At 31.2% G+C, this 27,960-nt stretch overlaps 1 protein-coding gene and 1 long non-coding RNA gene across 3 annotated transcripts in view; both read left to right on the top strand.

Annotated features, from left to right (window-relative positions):
* Positions 1-27,960, top strand: part of LOC148279582 (serine/threonine-protein kinase 32A) — a 174,979-nt gene that overhangs the window by 5,724 nt on the left and 141,295 nt on the right. The window lies entirely within an intron of this gene.
* Positions 1,132-5,970, top strand: LOC148279584 (uncharacterized). Of its 2 annotated transcripts, XR_015822830.1 has the most exons (4): positions 1,132-1,304; positions 1,705-1,795; positions 2,625-3,118; positions 5,651-5,970. It is a non-coding gene; the product is annotated as an uncharacterized LOC148279584 (long non-coding RNA). The 2 variants fall into 2 exon arrangements; XR_015822829.1 differs by lacking the exon at positions 5,651-5,970 and having other exon boundaries at positions 2,625-3,247.

Genomic DNA, 27,960 nt, shown 5'->3' with positions numbered 1-27,960 from the left:
TCTTATTTTTTGCAAAATAATTTCTCATTTGAAGAAGATATTAAGGCCACCTCACGGTCAAATGCTGGAGGTCTCGGGTTCAATTCCCACCACGGGCGAGACGAAACATTAATTCAAAAATATGTTTTTACGCCGCAATGTTTCATAGCCTCTTGACTGGCACCTCAAACGTAAGACTGATGGTATTAATTTCATTTACTACACGAGAAAGAAATAATCAAAAGGCGGGATAATGTAATAGTAAAATTTGTACTTATTAAAACGTGATGATACTACATGTTTAAAAATAAAATGAAAAAATGTTGAATTGACGAAAAATATAATATCTTGGTTTATTATTGATTTAAAAGATACGTGAAAGTTAAATCCACAAATTTAAAATGACCAGTGACCCGTTTTATTGCTTTCACGGAATCTTCTCCAAACTCTTGGATACCCTTAAATACTTTTTTAAAAGGTCCTTCGGATAATATTTTCAGTTTGTCCAAATCTATAAAAAAAGCGCTGGATTTAAGTATTTATTTTTAAATTAACGGTGTACTGTACAAGTAACAGTTTGGACTATATTTCACAATCCTGTAGCAAGGGGTAGGTGTTGGCCGTGTCTCGATGCCGTCGTCGCTCTCGGGGTCGTAAATCCCGAATGTTAAGAAGTCTCGAAATCCCTCTCAAGTCCGGTGTCACTGCGTAGGTCAGTGGAAGATACTGGGTCGTAGTCCTGGGGTGAAGCGATAGTCAAGTCCAAGGTGTAGATCCAGTAGTAGAGCGGGAGGTCAGGCGGAGTGATGAAATGAAATGATCTGACTAACGTGAAGTCTCGAGGCGAACTCAATATTTATTATAACAAAATATACACATTAGATAGGGCGTGTTGCGGACTCCCGCTACCTGCGTCCGAACCGGCGGCGGCGTTAAGCTATGGTTTCCTAAGACAGCGGTACCGTCACAGAGCGGCCGTCACGGGACGGCGGATGACGTCATTAAAACGTTGACTATGTAAATCAATGGCGCTGGTTTCCTAGAGAGCGTTGACCGTGAACGTAACGTCGAAGCAACGGTGCCGCCATTTGCAGGACGGCCGTCACAGCGGTGCGAACTGTTTTCGAACGGTTTTTCTCGCGAAGCGGTGACCGTTTAGCTGTCAAAATGAGTGCAAACGTGGTGCGGAATGTTGAAAATGACGAAATATTGATTAATTTTGTAAAAATCATGACGATTTATGTAATGGAAGGGCAAAGACTATTAAAAAGTCGAGTTGAAACAAAGTTCGTGAAGAAATATCGGGACAACGCTTGAAATATCAGGTATGTACTAAAATGTAAATAACAATAGAATCATATAAAAATAACAGAGCAAATGTTTATAAGCTACAAGAAAAAAGCTAAGCATCTATCATAATGTTATTTTTCTAATTCAAAACATTTATTATAACATTGTTTATACGTAATAGATTCCAAGGAATCCTAACCTATTTATGGTGTCTGCAGATAATTGGTTGAATTCTATATTAAAATTTCGTAAGGTATCCAAAGTAAAATGCTTTTATTGGATTCAATTATCCTTTTATTTTTTTTATTTACAAGGGTGTAAAATGTGACGCATTTTGTCTTGTAAGGACATTATCAAACTTTTTATTAGGTTACCTTACCAAATCCTAACCTATTTTGAAGTTGACATTTTATGAAATAACACACAACATTTCAGATTAAAAGTCACATGGGTGTGATTTAAAATAAGGAGTTCTCCATGAATATTAAAGAGCCAAGAAAAATGCCTGGAACATAATCTTAACAGAGTTAGTTTGATGAATTTTAAATAAAATATGCCCTTTGAACATAAAATGAATACAACAAATTTGTCGATGGATACAAATAAGTATACCAATGTAATTCTTGTATAAACATTACTATAATATTTTTTCTGCATTAATTATTACATTTATTTATTCTAGAAAGCTACAAACACCAAAGAGTAGTCACCAATATAAACAATTTTTGTTACAACTGAGAGGGAAAACATTTTTGAGAAGGGAATACTGAATTTGCGTCGTAGGTGAGTTGGTTCAGGCGAATAAATCTCACCCAAATGATAAAAGTTTCAGCTCTTTTACTTCACAAAAGAAAACAGATGGAAGAGTTGAGGAAATGTGATGTTAAAACATAGGCAGAATGGAGAATGTTACAATGTGTAAAATGCCTACTTAAACCAGCCTATGACAGAGCATAAGCCCTGTAAGTGCCTATACTTCCATATTCCCTTCTCGAAAATGTTTTCCCTCTCTGTTGCAACAAATTTAGATCTAGATAACTCCCTAGGGAGGAAATCCAGCCTGTCTGCAAACATTTGGACATACTCAAAACATTGTTTTTAATGAGTAAACTTATGGCACACAAAAACGATTAAATGTAGACATATTTGGGACTTATTAATACATTTGTTCCAGGATTCTTATCACCGAATTCAATTAAATAATATGGTACGTAAATGAGCTCCCATTTATATTTGAGACAAGTTCAAACTAGTTTTATAGTAACTCCATAAACACCAGTAATAAGTTCTTATTTAGATACATAAGGTAGGTTGCAATAACTTTCCTGTATATTCATTGTGAATTTTATTTTCAGAATAAGTACATACTACAAAATTATTTTCACCCAAGTGCAGATCAAGATACGAGTAGTGAGAGGGTAGATACTCTCCCGATAGTACTACTAGATTTGCTGTGCGAGTCGAACTCAAATGTTTGCCAGCAGAAATTACTAGGCTCCCGAGCGATTTCTTCACTGCCTCAACATGCAAGGACAAGGGGACATTCGTCAATGACCTACGACTCAGACTCGCAGACATCAGACAAACACCAGGCATCCACCACAGTCCAAAGAAAACCTTTATCCACAAAGAACTTCTCAACACGAGCCACGTATTTATATTTACTGACTGCCACAGAAGACCATTCCAGAACGCCATACAATGTAGAACAGACGGGAGACAAGACTTTCTGAAATCTACCTTCACCCACAGCAGTACTTACTTCGGACTCACCAGATCCACCTCCAGGAAGGCAGACACTCCCCTGAAATGAACACTTCCCAGAATAATACTGATCATAAACAAAAATGTACTAATAAATATGAGCAAACTATTTTTACCTGGATGCAAATTATGTTTTAAATACCTCTTATGAATGTACACATTATTGTAATTCCATTTTGTATTATTATTTTATATGTATTCTTCTCCGTTTTTTAGATCATGAGAAATGTAGTTTATACTCACATAATATATTTTCTATTACATAATATTTATGTAAATTTAGGATTATAATGAAAAATCCTCAAGTATGCTATACTAAAATGATTTCGTGTTTAGCATTAGGTCTTATACTCATATATATACATATAACTCATAAAATATTAGTTCTTTATACAAATATGAACCAAAATTTTCTTCTTTAAATATCTCTTTGTAAAAAGAGATATTTAAAGAAAAAAAGACAATAAATTTAAGTTAATTAAAAAAAAAATCTTAAAAAAATAATAACATATTATGGTAAAAAAAGCAATATATTATTTTTAAATGCTATTCTAAAAGTAATTCAAATAAGTTTAAAAACATAAAACCAGCAGTGAAAAAAGAAAGAATAAAAGTCTTTCAAGTGAAATGTAAAAGAGCATCAGAAATTCAAATATATTAAAAAAATATTTTGTACTTTCTCCAGCCTGTCAATATAAGTAATGTATTGTGGATTCCAAATTATGGATGCAAATTCTAGGTGAGTACTTACATAGCTATAATAGAGTAATAATGAATTGATTACAATGTCTGCTTTGTAATGACAAATGTATTCTTTATGTTTGTTGTTACTATGTAAAATACTATATTATATTTTGACAGACTAATAAAATGAATTTAATTATGATTCAAAGAGGTTGGACATATACTTGTATGATAGGGAGCAGATGATATTCCTAAAGAGTTAAAAGTTATACAATACTGTGTTGTGGGGTACATAAATTATTAATTAAACGCTGAAGACATTTTGGTTCCGAACTTACAGTTTGTAGTTATGTATATTATTACATATGAAAGTTATAAGTATCTATTATGGTGTCTGTAAGAAGTAAGTGTATAATAATTGAAATTTTTCAGAAGAAATCTGTACAGTTTATATATAGTAAGCAAAATTAAGTTCTGATGTTACAGTATAAATTGTTACTACAATTATTACAAGTTTATATATGTATATTAAAGAAAACGTAAAGTAAAGTGAATTCTGGTTCTTTTGTTTTACAAAGAGATATTTAAAGAAGAAAAGTTTGGTTCATATTTGTAGAAAAGTACAAATATTATATGAGTTACATATAATATATGCGTATAAGACCTAATGCTAAGTAATCTCACGAAATGTAAGAAAGCATCAGAAATTCAAATGTTTTAAAAAATATGTTGTACTTTCTCCAGCCTGTCAATATAAGTAATGTATTGTGGTTTGTAAGTTATGAATGCAAATTCTAGGTGAGTACTTACATAGCTATAATAGAGTAATAATGAATTAATAACAATGTCTGCTTTGTAATGACAAATGTATTCTTTATATTTGTTGTTACTATGTAAAATACTATATTATATTTTGACAGACTAATAAAATGAATTTAATTATGATTCAAAGAGGTTGGACATATACTTGTATGATATGGAGCAGATGATATTCCTAAAGAATTAAAAGTTATACAATACTGTGTTGTGAGGTACATAAATTATTAGTTAAACGCTGAAGACATTTTGGTTTCGAACTTACAGTTTGTAGTTTATTTATTTATTTTATTTTATTAAATATTTGGGTAAATCATAAGAACGCAAATATTTCTTTTTTTTTTTAAATAAAAAATAAGTATTGAAAACAACAATTTTTTAACAAAAAAAGACCAATTAAGTTTTCATAAATTAAAAAGATATAAACATTAAATGTGACAAAAAAATAAAAAATAGATAAGAATTTTAAGTGAGAAAAGAATAATTAGTTATGTATATTATTACTTATGAAAGTTATAAGTATATATTATGGTGTCTGTAAGAAGTAAGTGTATAATGATTGTAATTTTTCAGAAGAAATCTGTAGAGTTTATATATAGTAAGCAATATTAAGTTCTGATATTCCAGTATAAATTGTTACTATAATATTTACAAGTTCATAAATGAATATTAAAGAAAACATAAAGTAAAGTGAATTCTGGTTCTTTTGTTTTACAAAGAGATATTTAAAGAAGAAAAGTTTGGTTCATATATGTATAAAAGTACAAATATTATATGAGTTACATATATATGGGTATAAGACCTAATGCTAAACAAGAAATCGTTTTAGTATCGTTATCGTTTGAGAATTTTTCATTATGATCTTAAATTTACATAAATATTATGCAATAGAGAATATATTATGTGAGTATAAACTCCATTTCTCATGATTTACAAAAAGGAGAAGAATACATATAAAATTATAATACAAAATGGAATAACAATAATGTTTATATTCATAAGAGGTATTAAAAACATAATTTACATAAAATTTTGCATACTATAAAACTATGTAATAGTACTTAATGTTTCCTAAATAAAAGAAAAAAATATTTCTTTCTCTTATTTCTGTTTACAGGATATCATGATTTGTTCACCAAAACACTAGAAATTGGCCCTGTGAAGGAATAGAACGCACCAAGATCAGTTACAAATAAAAATGTAGTTATTGCATATATTATTTTTATTTAATCAAAAATATACACCTTTTATTTTATAAATTATTATGTAATGTATTTTTTAAAATTATTTGAGTATGATCTTCTTCTTCTCTGGTCTCAATCCTGGGATTGGCTGGCAGCAATTCCTTTCATTCTTCTCCTCCATTCCTCCCTGTCTTGTGCGGCTCATTTAAAGTCAACATATGATGAGCAGCGCACGTCCTCTAATAGGTCCTCCAGGTACTCTCGGCGTGGGCATTCCTAGAATTTGTTCCCTCGGTCATCCCCTCCATTGCACATGCAGGCCTTCTTGACGTATTACATGACCGATCCATTTTGCTCGCCTTTCGGACAAGGTCCTGAGCAGGTGCCTTCCACCTTCGATTATTTGGAGAACCTCCTCATTTGTAATGTGGTCTCTCCAGGAAATTCCTAGTAGTCTTCTATAGGACCACATCTCAAAAGCCTCTAGTCTCCGTTTATCTCTTTCGGATAGGCACCATGTCTCGCAGCCATACATCAAGATACTCCATAAATAGGTCTTGATTAGGAGTATTCTTAGTTTTAGGTCTATATTATTTGATTCTTTTATTTTGGACCTTTTATTAAATGCAAGTCTAGCTTGATGTATACGGCTGTCGACCTTGCTATTAGACCGACCGTCCCACATTATTTTGCTCCCGAGGTAGAGAAACTCCTTGGTGTTCTTTAGTGGTATTCCCGACATCACTACTCTCATCTGGTGTTGCATTCGGCCTACAGTCAGTAGCTTTGTTTTGTCTTTATTTATCTTCATACTGTAGTTATTTTGAAGAATGCTTTCCATAGTTGTAAGGGCTCTTGCAGTTCTTCTTCACTTTCAGCAACCATAGCAATATCGTCAGCAAACCTTATCATATCCCATTTAGTTTGATATTAATAACAATAATTACAGGATTAAATAAACTAAAATTAGTTATTATATAGATGTGATTATAAGTAATTATGATATTTTACAAATTGCAAATATTTATTTATAAATCCAACATACTCAAGGAATACTATTTAAAAGTTTAACATATAACATCAAATCAGAGAGACTAAACATATATTATATTAACTATAAATCATATATTTGTTTTTACATTATAAATTTAAGATGTTTCTATCCACTTGTATCAAACACATACTCACCCTTTCCACAAACCCACCCTCACACTCATATACACTAACTCTCATATTCACATACCTACCAAAACCTCACTCCACTCCAGCAATATTACAGCACATTTAAATCAAAGCTTTCTCTCACTCTCTAAGACTTGCAAATAAATAATACAATAATAAGCTCCACTCGTTTGACGATAACAGCCGAACCTCGCTTCTAAGTTATCGTTTTGAAATTTACTCAAGAGTAAATATTCTACTTTATGCATGGAAAATATATATAGGATCAACATTGAAAACGCATCCAATGTAGTAATGGGGGATTTAAATTTTTGTACACCTAGAGACTAACTCTCAGGTATTGAGAGTCTCCAAGTTTTTAACCAAAGGGACATGTTTCTTAGAAAATTTTTATGATCTACACTATCTTCTCTAATGGGTTCCTTGTGAAGATTGTTGAATCTCTGAAATTCAAATACACTTTACCCATTTACAATCTTCCACCATCTACAAAATATACTTTTAAAATCTAGAGTACTCTCGGGTTCTACAAACAGTTCTGGATTTTTAAGCGCTACGCACTTTAAACCCACCAATTGTTTTCTCATTAAAAACTTTTAACTCTAGGGATACATTTTGTTTTAGAATGTTGCTTGGATATAGGACTTTGTATGATATCATGTGCCCAAATTTGATCAAGGTTTTTTTTTCAAGATCATTAATGAATTTCGAATGTTGAAATTGAGCGTCTAATATTATACTGAAATCATTTAAATGGGGATTATTTTGAATTGATCCAATTATTGCAAACACACTTAATTAAATGTAAGTACAGGATCAAATTTGAAAAATAAAGTTCTACTATTATCTAAAGGGTGAGGTAAACTAGGGAGTAATATTTTATACGTTTGAAACAATTCAAATGCCTTTTTTGTTAATAGCATTATTATCGGATATCAAAGATATTGTGTAGTAGGCCTTGTATACAAACTCCTGACGTCACTGCAACCTGTGAAGATCTATTGTGATGGATTAAGTTAATTAAAAACAACTACTGCACAACATCATTATACTTACAGAGGAATATTTTTCTTTAATGAAATGAACAAAGATAATAAAAAGTACAGTCAGGAATACAATATATTTAAGAAAGAAGTAAAAAATTACATCTATAATTCTTCTTTATGTAACACTGATTGAAAACATCGTTAATATCTTTTTTGTAATTTATTTATGTTATTCTAAAATAATCTATTATAAGACGTCACTCCCCATTATGTACACAAGAATTGTTTATTTCTTTTACGTAATGGGAAACGATAATGTAAATATATGTAATTGATTAATGAAAAAAATTGTATTTAATATTGTATTTTAATAAATTTTAAAAAAAAAAATCTATTGCACCTATAACTTTAAGAAATCCTCTCATACAAAATAAGCCGGATATAACTACATTTGTTCTGGACACTGGCTTCATTATAATATAGTCCGGTGTTTTTCATGCCAATTGATGTTGATGTTGAAATAGTTTGGTGACTAAATTCGTGTATATCAGCAGAGTCGTCTTGAATCTGGAAGATTTATCAAAAGTTAATATCTATAGGCATTAAACATTTACGTATTTAAAATTGTCAAATGAATTGACAGAAACGATACTTACATATTGCCAAAATTATTATTCATTACATACCTCATTACTATCCCAGTACCGAATAGCAAATAGGCCCTGGAGTTCTACTGGTATTTTCTCATCTCGTTTGTGTCCTTCCAAATCGAGTTTTACTAGAGTAATTATGCACCTCATATTTTCCTTCGAAAAACAGTATTTCTCCTTGAATTCACTGTCTTAAAAATCTTAAAAAGAGTTGAATCTTTTTTTAATACAATTTTCGTGCACGAGAAGGTCGCATGCCTTCGAAAATGTTTAAAATTAAATAAAACTGTGACAAACTATTCATAAATAACGACAAATATGACAGATCGCATTCTAGGGCATATTTTTGACAGATAAGCTGCCGTGGCCGCCAGATATGAAAACGTTTTCCTAGGAAACCACTCTCTAGTCACCGTTTCGGCGGCCGTTCACCGCATCACCGTTCGTACGGCCGTTAAGATATCGGCACCGTTTTCCTAGGAAACCCAAGCTTTAGGCTAATACGGGAGTGGGGGGGGGGGAAATACCGCTCCCACTATTCCCGGCCGGCGCGCCTCCCCCTAAGTGCATATAGGGAGGTGCCGGCGCTCGCCTCGGTCACTTCGGTGGGAGCCGCCGCACGCGCCACATCAATTACAAAAATGCCTTTCGAATGGCAACCATTAGTCTCGTTTACAAAAATGCCTTATTTAAGGCAGTCCTTTGTCTCGTTTACACAAAATGCAAATCCCATTTTAGGGCAATAATTGGTCAAACGTCTAGCTTCAGGCCCTTTTTGGGGCCTGTAACACAAATTTCTACTCTATAGTACCCCGGTATCGCTAAAATCAGACCCGAAAGTGGAATATTCATCCTTTATTGTAGGTCCAACATTTAGTCTACAGATACCGGGGGCCCTAACTATATTATTGCATATTTTATTTATATTTCTAACCGTCCGTTACAAACGGTTCAAGGAACCTTTTACAATAAAAAGTTTTACAGCAATAATCAAAGCAGAAAACAATTCAGTGTGTAATAAACAATATGAAATATTTCTATTTAATTCAACTGAATAATTAAAACTAAACACATTAGTTAAAGTAAAATATGTTTTTAAAAAAAACACAAAAACATTTAAAAGAAACATAAAATATCCAAGATGACAAATAAAAGATAACAATTAAAGTGAGAAAATCTAATGTTCTCAATATAAATATAACAAAGTAAAATTGAGAATAATTTAACGTAAACATAAAGTGGCTAGTATTTAGTTAGGTAATAATGAAAAAGAAAAATAATTCTACAATAATACTTTTTAAATAATACGTTTTTTGAATCAACATGAAAGCTCAAATAATCCTAATGACACCTTTATTTTATTATTTTTATATTTTTTTGCCATTTTTTATCAGTATTTATAAAAAATTTACAAAAATACGTATCCAAGAAAACAAAGATTAATTCAATAATATATTTTTTCAAATAAATTCATTTCTTTTCTAGAAAATAACGAGTGAGATTACATTTTAATGTAATAACAGAGTTAGTATTGAAAATATCAAATATTTTTTCGAACTATTTCCATGCCTATGTGTTTTGGATATAGGTAAATGCATTTCGAAGTTGGTACGAGAATTGTTACAATAAAATAATTTTGTACTTCTAGTGCACCTACCAGGTATACAAATTTGAATACATTCAAGTAAAGCAGGGCTGTCAATTATTGATTTCATTATTTTAAATAAGAATAACAAATCAGCTATAACCCTTCGTCTGACAATTCAAGTAATCTCATTTCACTTCTAAGAAAATTATAATTTAAGACTTCAAGAGGTATTTTTCATTTATTGTTTATAAAGCGCAAGAATTTATTTTGTACCCTTTCAATGGCATGAAAATGAGTTTCATAATAGGGTGACCAAACTGAAGAATTGTATTCAAGTCTATTCCTTACTAAAGTGCAGTACAATTGTTTAACAGTAAATACATTTTTAAAATTCGACGCTACTCTCAAAACAAATCCAAGCATCATCATTCCATCATTAGCGATTTTATTAATATGAAAAGTAAACTGTAGTTTCTCATCAAGAAAAATACCTAGATCTTTTATTTGAGACACTCTTATCAAATCTTTACTATTTAACAAATAAGTAAATTTAATCGGGTTTTTACATCTACAAAAGGTTATATTTTGACATTTACCTATATTTAACAGAAGTTTATTTTAACTACACCTTGTACAATCCTTGTACAATATTCTCCTGAAGAGTAAAACAATCAGTTTCATTTTTGATAATCTTATATATATTTTTAAGTCATCAGCAAACAGTAGAATATTAACATCTACGAAAATTTCAATTACGTAATTTACAAAAATACTAAACAAAATTGGTCCTAAAACCACTGGTCGCCAAAAACGGCTGTGAAATAAAATCATTAACTTTCACTATTGTATATCTACCAGTTAAATAACTTTGAAACCAATTCAGCATATTCCCTGTAACTCCTAACAAATCTAACTTCTAAACCAACATTTTATGACAAACATTGTCAAATGCTTTACTCAAATCGGTAAAAATTGAATTTTCTTGACGTTTTTGATTAAAAGCATTAATTATATCATTCTGGTAAATAATCAAATTTGACAAAATTGATTTGCCAAGAGTAAAACTATGTTGAACAGGTGATATTGCATGTCTTATTTGAAATTATTTTGTCAAGTACAAGGCTTTCGAATAGTTTTGGAATGGAAATAGGTCTATAATTTTTTAAGTTGTTTTTGTTACCCTTTTTTAAATATTGGCGTCAAATAACTAATTTTTCATAGATTTGGAAAAGGGCATTCAGACAATGACAAATTAAACAAATATTTTAATGGAAAATTCAATTCATGTACACAATTATTAAAAAAAGTAGGAGGAATCTTATCCGGATCAGCTGTTTCACGAATATCTAATGATTTTATTTTACTAATTATATTTGAAAAAGAAATATTACAATTCGTTATGTCTAGATATTCTTCTTGAGAAAAGTATGGTAAATTACTATCTGGAGCTTCGTCATAAACTTCACCAAAAAAACCGTGCAAACAAATAAACAGTGTCTTGCATATTGTTCGTATGTTGTGAATTATATGACATGGACATCGGTATATTTGAATCATGACTCTTTAAGGATTTAACATGATTCCAAAAAAAATATTATTTGATCGTACTGAATTTTCAACCTGTCAAATATATTTATTATAACATTCAACTGATAGTTAAGAACACTTTTTTCTAACATTTTAAAATTTAGTATATTCGGGAGTATGCCGCGTTTGTTTGTACATTTTATGTGCTAAATTTTTATTACACACCATCTCAATTAGTTCCTTCGAAATCCATTTGGGGTACTCAGACGGTTTATATGTTTTTAACGGAACAAATTCATAAATGATATTATATATAAAAGCATAGAACATTTCACACTTAATGTTAATATCATCATGAGAATTAAAAAACGACCAATCTGTACTTTAAAGCTTGTCACGAATTTGAGTATAGTCAGCTTTAGAAAAGTTGCGTGAACTAGTCATATGTTTTATATTGTTTGTTGAGTTACTAGATATTATTATCTCCAAAAGTGGATGATAGTTATCAACAGGCAGAAATATTTTTAGACTACTTTCAACTTAGATAGGAACAACATTTGAAATCAATAGATTTAGAATATGACCACTAGTATTAAAAACAAAATTACACTGCAAAATTACCTAAAAATAGTGCCATATCTTAAACTTCAGATATATTTGGACTAGAGCATACTGAGGATTCCACATTATCCCAGTCAAGGTTTGGTAAATTATAATCACCCCCTAATATAATTTTGATGTTCGGATGCTTCATAAAGATAATTCTATATCTTCAAAATGCTTTTTGTAATGAACGATTTCAGAGTTTGGTGGTAAATAAACACTTCCTATAATTGAAGTATCACTTTGTGTTTTCACTTTCACAAATAATTGTTCGCGAATAACTTAGTAGACGAGTATTTCTTGGATACAATTATAGCGATGCCGCCCCCTCTTGTTTTGTTACTAGTATTCACGTTTCGATCAAATCGAAAAAAATATATGGTTAGGAAAACCAAGTTCCGAAGATTTAATTTCAGGACCAAGCCATGTTTCAGTACGGATGTACTACATATCAAACTGTAGTATAGAAGCAGACGATGTAAGTTCTTGAAGCTTGGTTCGGACCCCTCTTACATTTTGGTAATATAATGTCAGTTTTGTATTTATTTTTTTGGAGTATTACGTATGATTTGAGGAGATACATTTATGTATTATATGGTAAGATTGATTTCACCAGCAGAAATTCTGGTTTCCAGCTCTTTTCGAAGGTCTGTCAGTTGACTGCGTTGTAAAAACATTAAATCATTATTTACTTTTAATCCGTTTTTGAGTTTACCTTTTTTGGATAACACTTTTCTTGATTGATTGATTTGGTGTTTATTTTGTAGAACTCCATATGTAAACTGATAATCAAAAATCAAACACTGATTTGAGTCTACTGAACACTTTATTTTATTTTTACAAATATAAACATATAAAAATAAAAACTTTGTGACAATTGTTTCGCCTTATTAGGGCATTTTCGAACGAATGTTATTTGTTGCCCTAATAAGGCGAAACAATTGTCACAAAGTTTTATTTTTATATGTTTATATATGTAAAAATAAAATAAAGTGTTCAGTAGACTCAAATCAGTGTTTAATTTCTAATTATAAGTTTAAACACTTTTCTTGTTTGAGTAGAACAATGAAACTCAATTTTCATCGGACGTACCCTATTTTTTTAAAAAAGACCAAACCTGTATAATTTGAGTCTGTCGATTTCAACATCAACATCGGTATCACGAATAGTCGACTTGACTTTATCAATATCGTCAGTCATCCTAACTGTATTCACCCTTGAATTACTTTCAGGAACATTATACGTAATAATATTTTTTGAACGAATTTTTCTTTCATCCATTTCAGCAATCATATCACAAATATTATTATCCAGTGGTTTTCGTTGAAGTGTCTGCGAGGGCAACTGTGACTGTTGCTTTTCAAGTTTGCTTTCGTGTGTAACTAATTTACATTCCAGCATGCCCACCTTCACTCCGACGTCAATCATGGTACAAGTAAGGTCTGTAGTTTAAGGAGATAATTTAGAAATTTGTTCCTTAGTCAATTTGTTAGCTGGATCAATAATAGCTTTGTGGAGAATATTCAAAAGTTCCTTGGCTTTGGTTGTGTAATAAAGTGCATTCTTATCGATTTCCATTTTTTTAATATTTATCTCCCAAATTTACTTATGTAATTTATGTTAAATAAATAAATCAGATCTTATTAATAAAGTAATTAAAAACGAAAATTATTATATTTTAATAATTTTGAATAAATTACCCGTAATATTTTTTGCCAGTCCTGCACTAAATTTAAGTACGGACCCAACGTATGTATAATGAGTATTGTAGATAACTAAGTAGGTATAGCAGCCGATGCTTGAAGCCGGCTCGGCCGTGCTGGTACTGCACTATATTATGCGAATGTAGAGACAAGAGTAGTTACTCACGCGCAGTGCAGAGGTCGCTATAGGTCGCAAAATCAGTTGTTATTGGTTAGTCTTCTTGTACTGTCAGCGTGCAGCCAATCAAAACAATTCTTTGTGCCGTTTCTTGATAGTTTTAATTTCACAATAACAATTTTAAAACAACGAATTCTTATAAAAACGAATGAATTAAACACTATTTAATATGCAATATCATGAAATATCCATCCCGACAAAACGTAGGTCAAATTTTTGGAAGTGTAAGTGCGTATAAACATACAAAAAAGATTAAATTATTCAGGAGACGAAATAGCGTGACACTACGTGCGATATATACTTGATGGTACATTATTCATCTCTGTTGCAATACATTTATGTTAATAACTCCCAAAGAGGTTTAATGTGGTTTTCGTCTACAAATACAGATGGAAAAATTGAAAGAAATCCTGATGTGGCCACTCAAACCAGCCAATGACAGGTCTAAGCTATGAAATTTGTGGATTAAAGTATCTCTTGTCTTTCATTTCTATGATCAGTTAGAGTTAACATCAACTGACTTTCTACGACTAAACAGTGTTTTTTTTAGTTCAAAGTAGAGACTGATTACAGCGGCAGGCCAATACAGTGACGTACGCACCCTTAGGGAGGTATATAAGATGAACATTATTATTATTATTTTTATTTTTATTTCAAAATACAAAAATTTACAAAACATAATTGTATTCCCATGAGTTAGCAAACTCATTCTGGGATAGATACAATTAAAGATTATGAGATAAAAATACATTTAGATAAGCATAATTAAAACAAAAATTAACAAATCTCGGAGACCTTTTAAAAAAAAAATGCATATATATATATTATCTAACATTAACTTACATAGGTCAAGAGTTATCGAAAAATAATTTAACGAAATGATTTTTTAGTGTTATTTAATTTCCATTCGTAGACTGGTAAGAAATTATGTTGTTTCTTTTACTGAGACGATGCAGAAGAACATAATAAAGTTTGCAACACACAACCTACATATCTTCTGTCTGTGTCCGGGCGGACAAAGAATACAGTTTTGTGGGTAAATTATTACCAGAATCCTGTACAAGTATTTTTAGTTCGAAGTAGAGACTGATTATAGTGCGCAGGCCAATACAGTGACGTACGTACCTTTAGGGAGGTATATAAAATGAACATTATGTTGTTTCTTTTACTGAGACGATACAGAAAAACATAATATATTATGCAACATACAACCTGCATATCTTCTGTTTGTGTCCGAGTGAACAGAGAATATAGTGTTTTGGGCAAAATATTACCAGAATCCTGTACGAATGTTTTTAGTTCGAAGTAGAGGCTGATTACAGTGCGCAGGCCAATACAGTGACGTACGCACCTTTATAAGATGAATATTATGTCGTTTCTTTTACTGGGACGCTGCAGAAGAACATAATATAGTACAAGTGTTTTTGGCTCGATGGCTACTCTTCAGGAAATTCAGGAAAAATAAAATCTATAGGGGAAACATCCAATTCGTAGCGTAGTGGTTGGCACGTTGCCTACCACGCTAAAAAAAATCCTAGATTCGACTCCTGGGAAGACGAACATCAAATACAGTGATGTATTTTACTTTTCCCGGACTGGCACCTGAAGTGTAAGACTGAATACCTTACCTTCCTGAAATAAATTATCTAGATACGTTTTTTTGCTGGCGCAGTGCCCTGTACACCATCGGGTGCTGATGCTTTATGATTATTGCATACTCACAAAGTATGTTATTTATTAATAACTTATATTTTCATATGGTTCCTTCTGATATTATGTCGCAAATGTAGCAAAATTTAATTTTATTTGTTTCCTAATTATTGTTGGACACAATCAATCATTGTATATAATGAGCGAAACCCGCCACTGCTTTGGTATTGCTAGATTTGAGTACATATTTGTATAAAGATAAAATGAACACTATTGAAAGTTCAACATCAATTATTATTGTATTAAGTCCAAAATTAGATATGTACCACGTGTACGCATACATTATTATTTTTGTGTTTCAGTTTACATAAATTGTCTAAACGTTGGACAGAGAATTTCGATAAACAGATATTCGAATATATTTTTCCTGTCACTGTCTTGCAGATGCTTTTTCGACACTGTGTGAAAAAAACATCTGAATTTCAGACCTTTTGTTAAAATAGACAAAATCGACGTTTGGTTCTTGTTTTCCGCACCTCGAAAACTGTACCGATTTCGTTTTTTTTAGACAAATTATCAAAGTAAAATCTTCTGTATAGAAACGTTTTGTGTTTTTCAAATATAATTATATTTTTACCCGAAGACAACACATAAAACTGTGTTTTTTACGGGTTTTTGGGTGGTTCTAGTTCCCATAATAAACATATTTTCAAAAAACAAAACAATAAAGACAGGCTAGTAGTAAATATCTAAATAATTTTCTATATTTAAAGGTGTGTTAAGCAACTTAAGTGCCATAATCCGGAGAGAAATCACGAGAATACGTTTGAATGGAGAAAATTCGGACCGCGTTTCCTCTTACGATTAAACAATATTAAGTACACTTACAAAACTTTACTTCAATATGCTTTTACATAACCATAGAAACAGGTTCGGTGTCCTTGAAAAACCATCAACCTATGAATACACATAGGTACACCCGGAACCCTCTAAAATCATGACACTTTACTCATGCCTGAACGCTCTTAATTTGAATTTGGCATTTAATTTGAATCCAAAAAGCTTGGTTGTTTCGTGAAAGCGTGTATAAACCATTCGGATGAACTTAAAAAAGATAGTGTAACATTTCATTGATAATAAGGTACCTAGGTACTTCTTTATGGTTGAATTCCAAACTTTAAAGACTTAATTTTCAAACATTGAATTCTTTTCGCAAATGTCAAATTCTGCTCTTCTCACCAACAGGGATACACTTCATTTAGAAATGCGATTTTCAAAAACGCATTGAGTGTTTGTTAATATTATTTAAGTATTACCAAAAATCCAGTAAAAAGAAATAAATAGTTAAAAAATTATAAGGAATTTAAGGAAATCGTCTGATTCGGATCCATAAAAAAGAAATTTTATTTGTAAACATTCAAAAAAAAACTTATTTTTCACACAAAAAAGACGTCTTTCAATTTTTTTTTTTCAATATGCATTCTCGGAAAATGCAGCCCCGGTAAAAGATGAAAAAAACTTCAACGCTTCTATCTTTTTTTTTTATTTAATAAATTGAAGATTTTAAAAGCTGTAAATATGCTCGTGGCAAAAATATACATAAAGCTAAAAACCGCAATTAATCGGTACAAAGCAACATAAGAACATAACATCTCGAGTAAAAGGTAATTCATGTGTTTTGTTATTAATATTTAAACCAAATATTTGAATATTGTAAATTTATGTAAAAGGCAGATTTGCCGTTTATGTTAATAAAATAAATAAATCTAATAAGAGTCCGTCTCGACCAAAGTGATGCAGGATACCGACACGGCCTTACACAATTATTAGAGTGATTAATAAAAATATTGAATATTATATGTCGAAACATAAAAAATAAATCCCTCGAAGATCACACAATTAAAAGCTTAAACCTTGTATTCGTTTGAAAAAATAAAATTAATTTTATCATTACTGAAAATCCCTCGCAAATCCAACGATGGGTATTACTGAATTTCAGGATTATGCTTTGCTGAATATAACGAGATACCCTTTGTTAAATCCTCCACTACTAAATAATTCTTTTGTACGTGAAAATTCTTTTGATCCGAATCCGAAAGCAAAAAACATTCCTTTTCGTACCGGCGTCGACTGAGTAGACACCTACGTAGTGCATCTGTTATGATTTATTTTTCAGCCCCTATTTCTTCAATTCCAACCGAAAATCATTTCACGAGTGGTTATTTTAATCACCCCGTCGACTCTTTGGATAATACAACTGTCAAGTGTCATTCAAATCTGACGTTATATTTTATTTTTTGACGAAATGATTCCAATTGGACTCATTATTATAGTTAAAGGGAAAACTAACTTCATTTTTAGATTTTTTTGATAAAAATCGTACTTCGTTATCAGATTTTGCTTTTGAATTAATTATTTTCAACTCATAAAATGAACGAAAAATTTACTAAACTTCGCTTTATTAAGGGCCAAGTGGAATGGATAATTTCTATGCTTTGCTGAAAATCTGTTTGTTCAACGTGAATGAACAAATTTATATTAACTTCTTTTGTTTCTTATACAAAGCTGATCGAATTTCATATAATCGCGTGAATTTTAATAAATAATAAACCGGTTTTTGCTCAGAGAGTAGTTTGATGTCCATGTGAATGAAAGCTACAGTTATTTGTGTGGCAAAAAAACCTGAAATCCCCTCGAGAGTTTTCAACTTGTCTCTTTGAAAATAAATTGTTTCCATTCTAACACACTTAATATATTTGTTCAAACCTTTTAAAACTTTAAATTTAATAAATTTACGAAAATGCTATCCTTCCTTTTACTTTCTTGGAAGTCAACGTATTTAATAAAGAAATCCGTATTATCAGGTAGTCGTTCTGACGCATTGTATTTCATTTTCATCGATTCTCTGAAAGTGTTAATTTGTGATAAGTGTTTTTCATAATTCTAAGAACAAGGTACGCTAATCATTTAAAACAAATCACTCGCTCAATAAAATTACAATATGGCTCCTACGACAGAGTTATTTCGTCGTGTTATTGCTTGTTTTATTAAGATTTAAAAAAAATCCACCTTCACCAACTTTTGGTCAGTAAGCCGTCTTTGCGGAGACTGGAAGGTTTTAAAGTAAATTAAATGCGACGTATCTTCAATAGGTTCGCAATAGACGTTTATGCATACAGGCGCAGTTTTTAAGAACGCTCTTTATAACAAATTGTATAATGATTCACTATTTATTTAATGAATAATTATTATTATTTGCAGGAACAACCCATCAGTTTGTATTTTTACGGATGTTTTTATTTGAAACATGGCTAAATTACATCGAGAAAAGGTTAACAGCTGCTAATACCGCACAATACGTCTGTGAATACATTTTGAATACGATACCTATATCATATAAAGAAAATGGAAATTCAAATATTTTTTTAATTATCCATATGACATTTGCAGCAAGTTGATCTTCCTTGTGGAAAAAAATACCGGATTTAAGGAACTCTTGAGCACCATGCCGCTTGGCTTCTTTCAAATTAGTTCAACGGAGAATTCACGGCATTACTTTGCGGTAATAGATCGTGTTTTACCAATGGGTATATTTTAAAATAGGCAACGGAAACTGAAAGCCAAGATATAAAATTGCATCAGCTTCGCCATACTTGGAAAATATTCAGAATTCGGTGTTTCTAATATGAACTTATTTAACATTCTTCTATCGACTGTTAGAAGAAAGTCGTAATTGTTTAGTTGGTTCGAACAGTTCTTTAGTCACCGTTAGATAAGGGGTCATACACCATACTAACTTCGATATTTTTTTGTGGTGTTTTTGAAGTCTCTTTGTGTCATTTTGATTTCCTGTTCCCCATAGTTAGTGCACATAACATATTTAAAATCATACATAGGCTTGGTACATTAAATTTTTTCCATTTTTGGTACACAGTTTTTGATTTAAAAAGAAAAAAAATTGTTACAATTTCGCTAATTAAATCATCGATACGAATTGTCCGTGCTAATTGTCTTTTTATTGTGAGTGCCGAGTATTGCTACGGTCAATTTTGATGGGAAAAGACAGCGCGAGTTATTTGTTCAGTTCATATCCAGAGACACTGGGCTTCTTTGACAATTAATAAAATTACCAACTATTCAACAGACGAGAATTCCGCAAATGTCGAATACAATTTATGTAAATCCATGAAATATATATTTTTGTTATTTTTATATTTTAATTTTATAGGCTGAATTCGTTTTTTACGGAGCTCAGTGAATAGAATACCTGACCGTCAGTGTCATGTCAGTTGAAAGCGTCTAGATTTAAGTGTCGACACGGGCAATTGTTTGGAAGTTTATATTCAATTAAGCTTTGATAACATTACGAAGTTCATTATTATTTCCAATTAGTTTAGTTTTAGATAATTTAATAAAGTGGAGTAAAGTAGACATCAATTGAACGTAGTTATGCAAAAAACAGCCAGTCCACAATTAAAAAAAAATAGATTTTGGTGTTATCGGATAAAGTAAAGTCAATTCTATGTTCTGCTAAAAACAGCCAGGCCGTTTTGTTACAAAAAATTGTAATAATCAGATTCTAAAAAATAGTGAAACAAAAACGACATTTGTCAATTTGTATAGAGCACCTAGATCACCAGAAAAACCCGACACAATAAATACAAATGGGAGGATTAATGCCTCCAGAAATCTAGTTCTCAAAAATAAATTAAAGTGTTTTAATACGCGAGCATTTTCATTTTTAATTTTAAAATACCTGTAATAAAAAATACGTTTGAAATACAAAATGTCACCTCTAACATTTACTGTTTGAATGAGGTGTCATTCGATATTAGCCCTGGCTGTTTTTTGAAAAATACATATTTTAGGTAAAGTAGTCAACCAGGTTTTTAAAAAAACACCAAAATTCTTTTTATTATAACGAATTAATTAAGTGATTTACACAATTAAGTACACTAATATAAATGAAAAATAATATGTTCAAAACATAATGACACAACATACATTAGAGCTTTACTAGAGCTGGCTGTTTTCTGCAAAATGCTCATATTGGGTTGTGTGGTCGGCCAGACTTAAAATCATAATAAAAGGAATTTAAGCTTTATTATGATTTGTCAAAGTATAAAAACATTCCAACTGTTGTGTAGATTTAATTATTCACTCTTTTTGCAAAAGTGCTATTATCTCAGTTTCACTTTTCTATGGCTGGCTGCTTTCTGCATAGCTACAATTTATTGTAATTTATTACAATGCTAATTTCATTAACATATTACTACAGAGATGAAGAACATTTAAGAAAAGGTAATATAGAAGTCTAGGCATCTACAGGGCTTATGACCTGTCAATGGCTGGTTTAAGTGGCCACTTTACACACTGTGTAACATTCACCATTCTGCCTATATTTGAACATCTATATTCCTTCAATTCTTTCATCTGTTGATGTTTGTGAAGTTAAAGAGCTGAAACATTTATTTATGCAGGTGAGATTCATCTAATTGAATTATTTCACCTACATACTAGGCAACGCCTGAAAATGATATTTTTTCAATTTCTATACTTCTTCATGGACCAGGTAATTTATCAACAATATTTTGAGTTTGTCCAAATTTTTGTAGACAAGGACTGGATTCAACTCCCTGGGGAGCTGTATATAAGCTAATTTCATTAAACGTAATTTTTACTCGTATATAAATTTTGGTTTACGCTGTTTTTTTAATTTGTAAAAAAAATACATTTCTGCAATTAATGTTTCTCGTTGGGCTTAGTTTTTTAGTTAAATTTCATTTTATATTCTTAGATTAAGCCTGTTCTAAGCTACGCTATGAATATATTTCAATCTTCAACTCGACCTCAAATGTAATACGAATAATTTTATTCCTCGAAAGAAAATAAATGGAGCTTGCAATTAGAAACAGCCGGTATACTTGTGTAGCTAGTATGGCAGACAAACTACCGATGGCGACGAGTGCAAGGCCAAGCGGGTGGTAGATTTTTGATTTACTGGTTTCGTTACATAAGTTATACGAACGAGAAAATCTCGTATTTCTTGTTTTTCTTTTAAAAATAAAACTAATTATAACTTTTATTTTGGAGTTATTCAGAAGTCTTTATTCAGAAAACATATTAACAGAGTTTTCCCGATAAAGCATTTTTTGACAGGCTCCGTGGCGCAGCTGGTTAGGCGGGCAACAGCAAAGCTGGCGTCGTGGATTCGATTCTAACCTGTCGCGAAAAAAAAATTCAAGAAAGTTTTTCTCAATCGGTCTGGGTGCTGTCGTGTATTTTTCACTACCTCCTTTCATATCCCCTCTATTCCATCTGCCCTAATAAAGGTTTAGCGGGTTGTTATTTTTTTTTTAAAATGATTTCAGTATTAGCCATAAAAAACGGATTTGTATCCATTTGTATGGGAAAGTGCGAGGTAAGAAAGGGCAAATAATAAAAATAGTCATCATCATTCCGCTTCCGAACCTAATGGTGCAAAGGGCACTGCATTGATACACCGATAACAGTGTTTATTGATCATTGTTGTTACATAAAGGTAGGATGATCAGTCTTACGCTTCAGGTACCATGAAATATTGTAATATTGTATGAAATATTGTAGTGCAAAAACACCTTCTTGAATCTTTATTTTATATCAATCAATAAAAATAGTACAATAGTAAAAAAATATGAGGTAAATACAATTATTATATAAAAAATACATGTTGCTAAATGTCGCTCGATAACTTTTTCCTTTCCAGCGTCGAGCGTCGGTATGAAAGTATGAAAGTTTACAAATTAAATCAAATGTTTAAAAGAAAGATGGGTTAGTTACCATCTAGGTATAAGAAGTAAAAAAAACTGAACAAAAATTATCCCTCTCCCAGCCAATTACGCAACATAAACAACATAGTTTAGCACACAGTTTACCCTGAAGATGGTTCCCGCAATGATAGTCGAAACGTCGGAACGAATCAAACTTACACGGGATTACCCAAAAAAGATAAATTATATTAAATACAGTGACCATGAAAATCTGTACACCTATTCGAACAAAATGTTTATAAATAACACAGTTATTAAAAATTAGGAGTTGGTAGAGTATAAAGATTTACTCGGTTCTGTATTCGAGTGCTGCTGCAATAGGGTTTAATACTTTTAGCTTTTTATCATTCCTTCTATTAGTATCACAGATCCGGTCCCCATATACGAAAAACAGCCCCAAAACATCTTTACAGGATATTTCACCGTTTGGTCAATATGAGCCGAGTAAGATTCAATGAGTCTTTTCCGTACTGTTTAGTCATGTATATCACCCCGGAGGCTGCCAAATCTCGTTGAAGTTCGTTATTTGTTATTCTGGGGTTCAACTTACTATTTCTGACTAAAGATATTTCATCTCGTACACTAGTTTTCCGGTTTCTTCCACATTTCCCGATTCTCTTTGCTTCAACTGACCTTGTTTCTCTTTTCTGCTTAATAATCTCACTGACTTCTCCCTGACTCACCAAACATTCATTTGCAATCTCTTTCTGATTCATCGACGTTCGTTTACTTAAGGTTGTAGTCTTTTCCTTTTTTCTCAAAAACACTGTTCAATAAGCAAGAAATTTATAAAATTAGTCCTTTATTGAGAAAATGTAAAAAAACAACAGATAGTACACCAACAAACACCAATATGATCTCCCAAAGGATTATTAAACTGTAAGTCATAATTTTTGGCGCTAAACAATTGTCAAATTGACATATGAGTGTTGCTATACGTAAAAAATGATAAAAAATACTCTTATTCCATTAATTCGTACAATAATGCATAATTCATTAAATTAATAACTTTGCAATGTCTCACACGTCTGTTATAATAATATACTTTCTAACGATTTAAAGAATTAATCATCTGTTTGTAGCTCCGTGTCATATCAAAGTTAAAATCTAATCATCGTTCAGCTAAGCTGTGATAGAAAATCGCATGTCTCCGTTTAATCCAGTTAAACTCGGGACTTGGAGGTACTTTGAAAGTTAAACCAATGACGGCTTCGATATTGATAAGCAGCAAATTCGCAAATACAGACATTAAAAAATATATTTTCTATGGACACTAAAAAAAGGCCATAGCCGGAACATCCAACCCGATTCATAAATATGTTTTACATATCAACTAAATAAAAATTCCTGGAGTAAATTTAATAAAACATTGTTTTCATAAATAAATATCCCTTTGAAGTAAATATAAACCCTGAACATTACGAGCAACGTAAAAAAATATTCAAATCCCATATTATAAAAACATCGGCTTGGGTGACCCGTTTTGTAATTCACTACTGCAATTGGGCCTTCCGGTCTGTTGTTGTACAAAAAAAAAAAATATCGCAAAACATTGATTAAGTTATACTGCATACACAATTTCGACCAAGTCTTACGCTTCACATGCCAATCCAGGGACAGTGAAAAATTGATGTGTAAAACAACTTTAAAAATAAATAAATTATAAAATAAATATTAGCGTTCTTATAATTTACACAAATACTTCAATTTTGGTGGCCATTTTCAACGAGTTGTAAACAACTCACTATTAGAAAATGTAAATCAAGTTGGAGTAGAGTGGGGTTCGAACCTCAGGCCTCTGGCCCTTGAGTCCGCAACACTAGCCACGGGACTCAAAAACCGATTAAAAAATTATTTAAAATAGTTCAATTTGACCTTCCTACGAATCAAACTCATGACTTCAATCATGGTCGGCGAACACTTCAACTACTTTACTGCAAGGCGGATTTTTTTCTCCTTGATTTTCATTTTCAGGATTTTAAACTGATAGTAGTCTTCAGATTGAAAATACTCGTCCAGGATTCTGATTTTACAGTATTTCACCCACAGAACCGTATTCTTTATCCTCCTGGACACAAACAGTTTTAAATGTTTTTTTTTACTGCACAAACATCGGATTTTCATTGAAAAATGAAATGTTATTATTTATTTTAATGAACTATATTATCTTTCTTTATTATTATGGTTAACCCAAACACAACCTAAAAATGCATAAATGGCAAATATATAAACTAAAAATTAATCAAAATTAATAAATAAAATAATTATTCTAGCTTTTCTGAAAACAAGTAAGTAGGTACGTAATTATATATATATTTTTTTAAATTTCATTGATAAACCCTTACGGGTTACATACATTTAACAAATTTTTTTCACTTTCAAAATTCACATTCTACTGTTAATAATATTATTTTTAACATCTTTTGTAAAGGTTGTCTGCGACTTTTGTTTAGTTATGTCTGGTAGTTCATTGTATAATTTCAGTCCATGGTTTATTAGTCTCGATTGTCCTTTTCTCGTTCCAAAAGATTATATATGATATTTTTCTGATATTCTCGTATTGTGTTCATGTTTACTACAGTTTTTTTCAAGTTTTAATTTTTCTTCTACAATTAAATCAGTGGCAAATTTATGAATAAATATTAAAGATTCTAGCTTAAAGAGTTCAGTTAAATTTAATTGTTTAGTTTGTTCAAAAAGTTATTTAGTTGCTGTTAGATAGGGAAGGTCATATACTAACTTTAATATTTTATTTTGCTGTCTTTGAAGTCTGTTAATGACATTTTGATTTCCTGTTCCCCATTGTAGTTGCATATAACATATTTTAGTTTTGACATAGGCTCCATACATTAAATTTTTTTCCTTCATTGGAGCAAAGTTTTTGATTTAAAAAAATAGACTGGATAAAGTCGCCACTTTGCTACTTAAATTGTTGATTTGAATTGTCTATGTCAATTGTCTGTCTATTGTTAGTCCTGAGTATTTAACATGTTCAATTTCAGTAAATCGTTCATTATTTATGTAAGCATCTACTTTGTGACATTTTTATTCTAGATTCAAAATGGATGATATTGCTTTTTTTTTCATTAAGTATAAGTAAGTTTGTGTTTGTCCATTTAGTCAACATAGTGATGTCTTCATTTATGTCATTGTTTGTTAATACGTCTGTTTGATTTTTATTGAAAAGTCTAATGTCGTCGGCATACATAATAATTTTCCCTTTAAAATTATACAGTGATAAGTCATTAATATATAAAATATATAATAGTGAACCCAAAATAGATCCTTGTGGGACTCCAAAATTAACTGTTTGTATTTTTTTTTTTTTTCATTAACAAAGGTATACTGTTTCCGATTTGTTAAGTATGATTTTAATAGTTTGCATTCTTGAGATTTTACTTCTACATCATTTAAATTTTTTATCATGGTCTCAATGTGTAGCGTATCAAAAGCTTTTTTTAAATCAACCAGGAGACAACCAATAAATAATAACCAGGAGACTTCAATAAAATATAAGTAAATATTTAAGGTTCTTCATTTTTGAGAATGTTTTAAATCATATTAAATAGTTAGCAAAATATTTTATCAAAAATATATTTGTTTTCATTAATCTAATGCGTTTTGTAAGAAACATTTCAACCTAAGAATTTTGTCTTGTTCAAAACAAAAATAAAGTTATGATGATTCGAAAGGTGATTGTTGAACCAACATTGAGCGATATTTTTTCATGCAAATTTATAAAAACGGATTGCCAAAGGCTCGTATACTGAACAAGGGCGAGAGATTGACAAAAAACAAAGCGAAAGAATAAAGGTCCTCAGTAAACGTTCAAAAACATTTCTTTTTAAAACGATGTTGTCGTTTTTCCACCCGGCTGAGTAAAGATACCACCGTTGTGTCTTTATTTTTTCAAAATTAAAGAAGGTAAAACTTTAAATACAAAAAGAGACAACACTGATTTTGTTTTGTAGATTTTCACAACCTTTTACACATTTCAGAATATACTAACTGCGTATTGTTAATACAAACGTATAATTTGACTAGTATTTTTATTTTCAAATCATACCATAACAGTTTCCACGGCAGGTGGCATAGGCAACACTGCGTCGGTTCACTAAATAAAGCGTGTATCGATCGATTAGGACATGAAGGTAAAGAGATCAGCCTTTAATAAATATTTCATGTAGACCTTCCCAGGAATCGGGACTTCAATCATGGTATGCGAATGCGGTGAAACTTATCTTCACTCCATTTCCTTTTTAAGCTGAGAGCAGCCATCGAGTCGAAATCACTCGGCCAGTGTTTTAGTTCTATAAAACACATATGTTTATTTATACAACAATAACAAAAACAACAAGACCGACAACAGAACCAACAACAAAAACAACAACGACAACAGCAACAGCAACAACAACAACAAACCATCGCGCCGTGTCCTAGTGGGGGTAGGCACTATTTATATACAGACCTCGCTTCATCTAAATTCTTACGTCTTAACATGCACGCACGCCGATTATTGTATTTATTTATTTACTATGAAAATCATCGTATTTTTAATAAACACAGCGTATAAGTAAACAATTCAAAGAAGTATAAAGGACCAATTACATACATATTTATTATGAATGCAGAAGTAGAGGGGAAAAGGAGAGAAGACACGGTAGTGCCATCCCTATTCTCCTCTCTTCTCTTTTTTTTCACGAATTTTACAACCGACAGTTCATTAGATACAGGTAGGAGTTATATTTGAAATTAAGAAGCAGATAAATTAAAAATGCCTATAACCGATCTGGTAAAACTAAAGTATTTACATTGTAGTAATATGTCGATGTCAATGGAACTGTCATTTTAGGTCACAATATTTGAGTTTGTGCAAAAGTTTGTAAACAAAAGACTGGATACACAGTGTGTATAGTGGCAACTTAAACCAGTTATTGACAGGTCATAAGCCCTTTAAATGCCCAGATTTCCATATTCCTTTCTTTAAGGTATTCTCCATCTCTGTTGTAATTAGTAAGTCATTTTAGGTAGTCTGTATTCTTCGACGGGTAATGTTTTTCAAATAATTGAACGTGGTCATACAGAACGCAGCCAGTCCACAGTAGTATCGGTGAGTTCGGTTTCAAGAAGGTCAATTCTATGTTTTGCTAAAAACAGCCGGGCTGTTTTCATACAAAACAAACGGAAATAATCACATTCTGAAAATGTCACGAAAATGAATGTCATCTCATAATTTAGAGGTCTTATAAGATAAAAGATCTGGCAGTCTTCTGCAATATGCACTTCTGCAATATGCACCGGGTTGTGTAGTCAACTGGACTTTGAAAATAATTAAAACTGGTCAAATACATAATTGAATTATTTTTC

Source organism: Micrasema longulum, unplaced genomic scaffold, assembly GCF_059751315.1.
Source record: "Micrasema longulum isolate JH-2025_06_02 unplaced genomic scaffold, ASM5975131v1 h1tg000698l, whole genome shotgun sequence".
Taxonomy (NCBI): Eukaryota; Metazoa; Arthropoda; class Insecta; order Trichoptera; family Brachycentridae; genus Micrasema; species Micrasema longulum.
The sequence above is the reverse complement of the archived record's forward strand: the minus strand, read 5'-3'. Positions and strand labels throughout refer to the sequence as shown.